At 33.0% G+C, this 9916-nt stretch overlaps 1 long non-coding RNA gene and 1 pseudogene across 1 annotated transcript; both read right to left on the bottom strand.

Annotated features, from left to right (window-relative positions):
• Window positions 1-5851: 5851 nt before the first annotated feature.
• LOC139873459 (uncharacterized) lies at window positions 5852-6349 on the bottom strand (annotated as a pseudogene).
• A 3006-nt stretch (window positions 6350-9355) lies between these two features.
• On the bottom strand, window positions 9356-9916 carry LOC139871606 (uncharacterized). The gene is made up of 3 exons (XR_011766698.1): window positions 9871-9916; window positions 9452-9525; window positions 9356-9381 (listed from the first exon to the last, which is right to left on the bottom strand). It is a non-coding gene; the product is annotated as an uncharacterized lncRNA (long non-coding RNA).

The raw sequence follows: 9916 nt of genomic DNA, 5'->3' as shown, positions 1-9916 counted from the left end.
GGTGGTTAGTAGTGGTTGCTAGTGATGGTGGTGTGTGGTGGTTGGTGGTGATGGTGGGTGGTGGTGGTGGTGATGGGTGGGTGGGTGGTGGTGGTTGGTGGTGGTGGAGGTGGTGGAGGTGGGTGGTGGTGATGGTGGTGGGTGGTGGTGATGGTGGTGTTGGGAGGTGGGTGATGGTGGTGGTGGGTAGTGGGTGGTGGTGATGGTGGTGTTGGGTGGTGGTGGTGGTGGTGTTAGGTGGTGGTGTGTGGTTGGTGGTGGTGGTGGTGGTTGGTGGTGGACGGTGATGGTGGTGATTGGTAGTGCTTGGTGGTGGTGTGTGGTAGGTGTTGGTGGTGGTGGTGATGGGTGTTGGTGGTGGTTGGTGGGTGGTGGGTGGAGGTGGGTGGTGGTGGAGGTGGTAGTGGGTGGTGGTGGTGGTGGTAGTGGTGGGTGGGTGGTGGTGGGTAGGTGGTGGTGGTGGTAGGTAGGTGGTGTTAGTGGATGGTGGTGGGTGGTGGTGGTGGGTGGTGGTGGTGGGTGGTTAGTGGTGGTGGGTGGTGGTTAGTAGTGGTGGTTGGTGGTGGTGGTGGTTGGTGGTGGGTGGTGATTAGTAGTGGTGGTTGGTGGTGGTGGTGGTTGGTGGTGGTTAGTGGGTGGAGGTGGGTTGAGGTGGGTAGTGGGTGGTGGTGTGGGTAGTTGGTGGTGGTGGTTGGTGGTGGTGATGGGTGTTGGTGGGTGGTGGTGGTGGGTGGAGGTGGGTGGTGGTGGGTAGATGGTGGTGGTGGTGGTGGTGGTTGGTGGTAGTGGTGGTGGTGGTGGTTTTGGTTAGTAGTGGTTGGTGGTGGTGGTGGTGGTTGGTGGTGGTGATGGTGGTTGGTGGTGGTTGATGGTAGTGTGTGGTGGTGGTTGGTGGTGGGTGGTAGGTGGTGGGTGATGGTGGTGGTGGTTGTGATGGTGGGTGGTGGTGGTGGTGGGTGGTGGTGGTGGTGATGAAGGTGGTTCATAATATGTTAAACTTTGTATAATTGATTTTTATTAACTAGTGAAATGACGCATGAAATCACGGGTTTGTTTAAACGAAATAGTTTAATGATGCGTTTTAATTATTAAGTGAATGTAGATGTAAATGCTAAAGTCATTTAGTTTAATGATCCGTGAAACTACGGATTCCGACTAAGAAATTTGTAGTTGTTTTTACAAACATATTTAGAAATGTATTTTCGTCTACATATTAACGTAATTAATCCCGTAAAGAGAATCCATATTTGAATATTAATAATTTAATAATAAAAAATAATAATTATAATTTTTAAAATTAAAATAAAAAACAATAATAAATTGAATATTTATATTTTTAATAATAATTAATAATTATTAGTAATAACAAATGCCTCTTGAATTTTTTTTAAAGATTAAAATATAATTATTATATAAAAGTTGTATAATATGCTTCAAAATTTATACATGTGTTCATTGGGTGTTTTCTAAAGATTGTACATGTTGTTTTAAAATTTATACATATGATCATGGGGTGTTATAAGATTGTACTTAATGTTTCAAATATTGTATATATGATCATGATGTGTTTTATCATAAGGTTGTACATAATGCTTCAAATATTGTATATATGTTAATGGAGGTGTTTTATCATAATGTTGTACATAATGCTTCATATCATATATTGTATAATTAACATGTTAATATTTTTATTTCAAAAATTAATTATATAATGACATCATCATGAAGGGCTTACAATTTTTCTTTTTCTTTTTGAATTTTCTTTAAGCTTAAATAATCATTATTTATGACATCATCATTTTAGAGATTTAATAAATACTATAGATAAATACTATAGATTATAATTATTAAAATTACTTTTTTACTCTTCTATGCATTTTAAGCTAAAATGAAGTTTTATGATATTTTATGGTCCACATTTGCTTATCCGGTTTGTACTCGTTTTAAGCTTAGCCACGGATCATGCCCCCTACATGAAGTATATATATATATATATATATATATATATATATATATATATATATATATATATATATATATATATATATATATATATATATATACACACATATATATATACTTCATGTAATCTAATATGCATGAATCAATGATGCAAATAAATCATCGATCCCCATCGAATAAATCTACATTGTTTGGTACCAAACACGTATATATAAGACTTTCAGACTCATGATCGTCATCATTTTTACCAAACAGGTAAATATCAAACAATGAATCATACCACGTCATTCGTATTATCTACACCATTGTCAAAAAATTGCGGTACTAAGTGGGTAAAAAACCGAAAAATACCGGTCCCGTACCGGTACCGAAACCGGTACCGTATTGAAATTTCGATACGGTTTCGGTCCTCTATTTTACCCAATTTCGGTACCGGTACTAACCGGTTCCGGAACCGATCTCATCCCTAGTATAACTATAAATTTATGAGACAAAAATATAAGTGTAACAATTGAAAATCACAACGATTAACTTTGTCAGAAGTTTCAGGACTGAACCTGCAATTTCATACAAATCATAAGGACTGTGCTTGTAATTTTGTCTTTTTTAAATTTCATTTATTATTTTATTTTTATTTTTTTTCCTAACTAAAATAACACGTACTATGCGTTAGAATAATTTTTAAGTCCATCTGTTGTATTTCAAAATAATAATATAACCAGTGTCACAAATAGTCAAATGTATATCACTCACAAAGTTAATATATTCGTATATATGAAGTGATATATATATATATATATATATATATATATATATATATATATATATATTGCAATTTTGGGTATAAAATACTTGATACACTGTTGACACCGTAAAAAACTGTCAATAAGACATACTACACCTATTACTCCGTACTAGAAGAGGAATGCTAGCAGTGCCACGTACGAGTTTATATATATATATATATATATATATATATATATATATATATATATATATATATATATATATATATATATATATATATTGTAACCATAAAATTGCTCTTACTAGACGGACTTATTAGGCCTATACAATAAAAAGTGTTGGTAGATCAACAAGACGGAAACAATTGTGGCCGAAGAATCGGCAACGATAAGTAATAAGCCTCCATAAACCGTCCATCAGACACCATTTTCATAATAAACCTTTTTAAAATCACAAACGGACACGTCACCATCCGCCACTGCATCGTCGGCCGCCACCTCATACACATTCTCCGATGCTTGTTACCTATTCTAATCACTCTACTCTTCCGTCTCCTCAGCCTACGTTTTGGGCGGCACCACCCGACCATGGTGGTCGAATTGGCAAACACGGATATTGTGATAGCTCCTCTTCTAAACATGAGTTTAGATGACTTGCATTATTTGGTTGTGGGATTTGGTATAAATATAGCGTGGAATGTTTGGTTAACCGCTATGGTGGTCCTATCATTTGAAACTCAATGATCACTATGATTATGGTTTATGGGGCTCGATGAGCTTTAGAAGATTTGTTAGTGTGGGTGATGATTAGTTTTTTACTTTATTCGCACGAATGTTCTTTTTAACAAGGGGGATGATTCTCACACATGATCCTCACACACCCTTTTACCCTATTATTAGGGAGGAGTTCAAGTAAATTGGTGTGTGAGGATCAAAAAACAGTGTGTGAGAATCATCCCCCTTTTAACAACCATTAAGACCTGTATAATGATTCCATACATTACTAATTTCACAAAATTTCCAAAAATATATATATTTAAAAAATACGCAGTTTAATAAAGCACATTATTTACACTTTAGCTTCTATAAAATTACAATTACAATTACAAATACAATTTTACCTTTAAGAAAACATATATAAACTTCTTCAGGGGTGACTCATCGTATAAACGTAGTCGAGTTAAAACAAGGATTTGAAGCCCGCGTTTCGCTTCGGGGTGGTTTTATCGATTAACGATCGCTTAACTAAACTGAACGATTAAAAAATGGTTTACGTGTCAGTTAACGATCGGTTAATTGAACGGTAAAAAAGCAGTTAACGGTCGGATCTCCGCTGCAGGGTTGTTTTCGTCATTTAATGGTATCTTAATTGAACGTTTAAAAAAGGGTTAACGGTCAGGCAAACAAACGATAAAAAAAATAAAGGAATTAAAAAGGAAGGAAAAAAAGAAGTAAAAGAAAGATAAAAAAAATAACTTCGTTGCGGGGTGTTTTTTTTTTCAGGTTACGGCAGATTAATGTAACATAAAAAAGGGTTAAGGCTATGGTATTAACCATACTGCCACTATAAACACTAAATGAGGTTTAGTATTATGGTTAGAACGGTTAAGGCTATGGTATTACCATACTGCCACTATAAACAGTAAATGAGATTAATGTAACATAAAAAAGGGTTAAGGCTATGGTATTAACCATACTGCCACTATAAACACTAAATGAGGTTTAGTATTATGGTTAGAACGGTTAAGGCTATGGTATTACCATACTGCCACTATAAACAGTAAATGAGATTTAGTATTATGGTTAATAATAATAATAATAATAATAATAATAATAATAATAATAATAATAATAATAATAATAATTATAATTAATAGAGAGCGGCGACAAACTTCATGTATGATTTAAAAGTTCCTTTCAAGTTGAAAAATAAATTATACTCTAGTATTTATACTTCATACTTCAATTCATATACATTCAAGTCCAAGCCCACAACTCACATCTTTATAATTAGACATATTTTACGGCCCAACATGGTATAAAGTTGTAACTAGACAACGATGACTAAGACCCAAAAAAAACAAAGGGAAGTGAAGAATTTGAGAAATTGAGATTTTGGTAAATAAATAATTACTTAGATTAGCTTTCAAATGGAGTTTTAACAATAATTGATTAAGTCAAAACTGACTTGAGTGCAACGGAAAGGTGATTTGAGTAAGATTTATGGGTGAACAATCATAAAACTTCGATGAACGTGCAAACTCGATTGATATTGTAATCGTAGGTGTTTGATGTGTTGTGTAGAGAGTTTTTATGTTAGAACTAGCATTAGTATTTACATGAAACCATTGGAGGTTCTAAAGGCGGTTATGGCATTGTAACCGCTACTAATTAACCATGGGAGGTACTAACTAACCACTCATTAGCGGTTATGGCATTGTTTCGAACATAGAGAGTTACACCAAACTATCAGTTAAGAACCAAGTCTAACAGACTAGTGATGTATGTAATTTCCAAGGCGTTTTACGATGCGACTTACTCGCGATATATAGTGTGTAAACCGAAATTATTGCTGAATAACTAGCCATCAATCGTACACATCATAAGCGTTGTACTAGAACATTTGGGATTCGTTAAGAAAATTAAAGCCACGACGTGTCATTAAGTACCATAGTTGACAGGGGCGGATCTACTATAGCCCGAGTGGTTGCACGGAACACCACTGAAATACGCGATGTAGAGAAAATTTTTTTGGGTTTTAACTAGTGACACCACTGGATAGAATACATTTTTTTAGTGACACCACTGAAATAAGACATCTAGTAGAATTTTTTTTTTTTTTTTTGAGTTTTAACCGATGACACCATTGACTACCAACCCTAGATCTGCCACTGTATGTTGCACTTTTAAATAAATGTCGTTTTCAAATCCATGAGTAAAAACTTCGTACTACTACTATTTTATGCACACTAATGAGACTATGAGAGTCTCGTTACCAAATTCCTATAAAAAATTAACCATATGAATTCGGAAAATGACAATCATGCTTTGATTATCTTTCAAAGGGACAAGATTCACAAGCAAAACAACACCAAAATCCCTAATAAAATTCTTATTCATCCAAGTACAAAAAGCTAACACCTATCATTTAGATGAAACATTCTCATTAGGAACAGGAGCAGGGTACTTAATCGCGTTAAGATCCATCTTACGAAGAGCGACTTTACCCAAATCGACACCACAAATATCAGACAGTCTAACAAGATACAATAACAAGTCCGATAACTCTTCACCCAAATGCACCTTCTCTTCTTCTTCCCAAACCTGCAGCCCTTTTGCTACTTCTCCTTTCCATTAAAAAATATTTCAGACAATTCTCCCACTTGTCCTACCTATAAAACAGGTTAATATCATTCAGATCACGTAAAATAACTTTTACCTAGAAAACAAAAAGTAACATAAAATTATGTAACAAATATATATGGAACTGAAATAGAAATAAAAGCATGAATTACGAGTGCTAATAGCAGATTTCTTGGACTATGATATTTTTTCCAGTCACGTTCAATTGCAAAATCATGCATTTTTTGCTTCAATAATTTTAGCGTTACATTTTCATCATCACTATAAACCCCTGTCATTGATTGATTTGATGATATTATTATTTGGCCCAACTAAAATTTATATAAAAACCTCAACAGAGACGTCTCTCTTTATATAGATTCCGACGTCTCTTATTCTCTTATTTTGGTTATTAATCTAATTTAATTATTAATTATTACAGTATATTGTTAGATTATTCTGTCTCTATTCTATTTTTTTCTAAATAAATATAAATATAGAATATTTACTTTCCTTTTTAACGGAATTTTTAAAGTATATTTAATTTGTATATATAGTTATATACAAACAAAACCCTTCATTTATTAATGTTCTATCTTTACCCTTTTTATTTTGAAAAACAAACTTAGACACCCAACACGAATTCTTTCCATGAATATTTGCAAATGTCTACATCTAGGCTCGAACCCACAATCTTTTGATTAAAGGGACTTTTCGATATCGCTAGAACAATGGATCTAGTATTACATTCAATCATACCAACAATATTTTATCATGTCTGATGTTGTAGTAAATACAGCTTTTGTATTATTTTTTTCATGTTTACCTATGCACTACTTAACTAGCATAGCTAATTTTTTTATCTGCCATATTTGTTTCACCAGCAGAACCACACTGGATCAAAATTACACACACAAAATAATACTATCACGGTATAGAAGCATACCGTTACAACCATCACGACCTGAATGACGAATCCATGGTTTATCCTTGCCTATGGCGCATTGAGAAGAAGAGTCACGAGGGATGCATCACGCGGTCCATAGGTACTGGCCTAATTGTCTAAGCTAACGTATCTGAATATTAGTATCAGGATGTTTTATTATATAATATTTAATAAATAATATTATTAGGTTTATTTTCACAGTTAAAAGCATTCTCGATGCATCACATTAGAAATTCTTTATTTTTTAGCATCACATTGAGTGTAAGACCATTTTCAACCGTGCCTGTGATATCACATGCAGTTGTGCACTTTTTGGCCAAAAGGTAAAAACTTTATGTGATATGGCATTGACATTTTTTAACCGATGTGTCAGTTTTTTTGTGTCAAATATTAGGTATGGTGATGTGATAAAATCTGATTAGAAATTAGGTGTGAAAAAATAAATCAATAATAATAAATATATATTTATTAAATTAAAAAAATCAGTGATTGGTCAAAAAATAAAGTCACGCCTCATCTCATTTGCGTCACATACACAACTGACGCCATCAAAAGTATTTAACTGGCGCCTTGTTATCTTCCATTAGTTTTCATTAAAAATGCCATGTGGGATAACGGAAGAAAACTGACGCCTGGTTATGTTTGGTCTAAAATACCCCCAATGAACTTAAGACATCACACTAAAATACATACACATTTGCACACCAACAAGCCGGATGCGAAATTTTATACATTCTGTAACCAAATCACGAATTATATGACATAATTCTAATAGTAGCTTGTTTAGCTATCAAATCTGTAACAGAGTGAATGATTGTGCCGTTAAATAAAAAAATTAAAAAATAAATAAAAAAAGATAAATAAAAAAAAGAGTGATGATTGTAATGTAAAGTATATACATCTCACTTTCTTTTGGTACTGTATTCTTTTTCATTGACAGAATGTACACATTCAGTTAAAACTTAAAAGTTAAAACTTCAAAGTAGTCAGCTTGACATTCTCAATATCTCTATAAAATTAATTTATTTCCAATTTAAATTCCTTTAATTTTTCTAAAAAACTTGATTTTAACAAAATAAGAAATTTTTCTCTTTTATTGGGTCAATATAATCACTATTCACTACATTCATAATATCAACAACAATGTTTTTGCTTCATTTGGTTCCTTTTGTTTACCAGTATTGACCTGTACTTAAATTTTTATTTTTTTGTTATTATCAAACACTTTTGTAGATTCTGCTAATTAGTACGTAAGTGCACTAGCTAGTTACAAAGGTCATAGATTTCGAAATTGGCATGGTTAGTCTGTCTTGCCAAATAGGACGTGACCATATTGACCCAATATGTTATATGGGTCAATATGTTTTATGTCCAATTTCTTTTATATATAAAAAAGAGCTAGATGCGTTAAATGCGTTCATTTTCTCCTTCTCCATCATTTGTTATAACATGAAACACACTATGTATGTAAGAATATATAGATATATATGCCAACATTGTAGTCTAATGCAATATGTATGATTCTATTAAGAATGCCTCATGTGACACTTTTGGGACCACTTTCCATGTGCCTATTTGCAGTGTCCAATTCTTCCTCTTCAATCTTTTTTCAAAAAAGATTCAAACTTTCCTTTGTAACTTTATTATATTATACAATAAACATATAAAACTTTAACTTCATATTAGTTACTTACATGTACAAAAGTATAGTTCAATATTATTGATTGTTTTCTCAAAGTCACCACAGTGATTAGGTATTAACATGTTAAATTATGTAAAAAAAGTTGTCTTTTTTACCCTGAAAAACAAGAACTCATAACTGTATCTGCAAAACTGTTAAATCTCTGCACATTGTTACAAATGACAATGCAATAGAAGGCAAATAATCATTATGACATCTTTCCAAGAACTGATAGATAGATAACATAAATACACTAAACTCCAAAAATTTATAAGGCTCAGAATGATATACATCACTCAATTCAACCTAGTTTAAAGAATAACATATATCATTCTTAACTAGGAATTTAACTGCCTTAAACTATATAGTTCAAATTTTCAAAATTTTACCTATGACAAATACATCTATAATGATAGGCACTATTTATAGGGTCGTTTCCTTCGACTGGAACTTGTTCAGCTCTGCACCTTGACCTACATCCCCTGCATTCGTTGTAGGTGCAAATTGGCTTCACCGACCCGATCATTGTCCTTCTCCTCATCATTACATGGCTTGTATGCTAAGTTACAAAAAAAAAAAAAAAAAACTCTAAAATTAGTAAACTTTTTGTTTAAAATTGTAACTTCTACAGAAAAGTGACAATGTTATCACTTGTACATTAGACTTTGAAGGTTGTACCTTCTCTGGAATCTGCCTTTTTTACTCTGGAAAAAAGTAGTTAATGTAATAGGAGTAACTTTGCATGATATATTCTATACATGCAATTATCTTTACCTGCAAGTGCAATTTTTCTTCTGTTGCAGAGTTCTGATGTGGAAGTAAAGCTTGTGTTCTGGATCCTGCAACCCCTGAAATGGTACATTTACATGCACTTAAGTACTTGTACATGTATATAATTTAAAATTTTGAACCAACAATGATTCTAGTAAATTAATGGTACAGTACATTTTATCAAGCAATTTTAGTACTATCAAATTGAAGTACACCAAGTTTGCTTCTAGTATATGCTCTAAGTTAGAGTAAACAAGACTACAAAACTTTTTTTCTATATTCAAGAAGAAAAGAAAATTCAAATCTTTATGAAGCTTCAAAGTGAACATTTTATTTGATAATTAAGGATAAGACACTTGTAAATAAATTGTTAAAATGTTAATAAATAAATAAATAAATAAATACATGAGTTGAAAATTGACCTTGAAAGAAAAGTATTGCGCACATTAAGAAGACGAGAAAATTGAG

Source organism: Rutidosis leptorrhynchoides, chromosome 10 (assembly GCF_046630445.1).
Source record: "Rutidosis leptorrhynchoides isolate AG116_Rl617_1_P2 chromosome 10, CSIRO_AGI_Rlap_v1, whole genome shotgun sequence".
Lineage (NCBI taxonomy): Eukaryota > Viridiplantae > Streptophyta > Magnoliopsida > Asterales > Asteraceae > Rutidosis > Rutidosis leptorrhynchoides.
The sequence above is the reverse complement of the archived record's forward strand: the minus strand, read 5'-3'. Positions and strand labels throughout refer to the sequence as shown.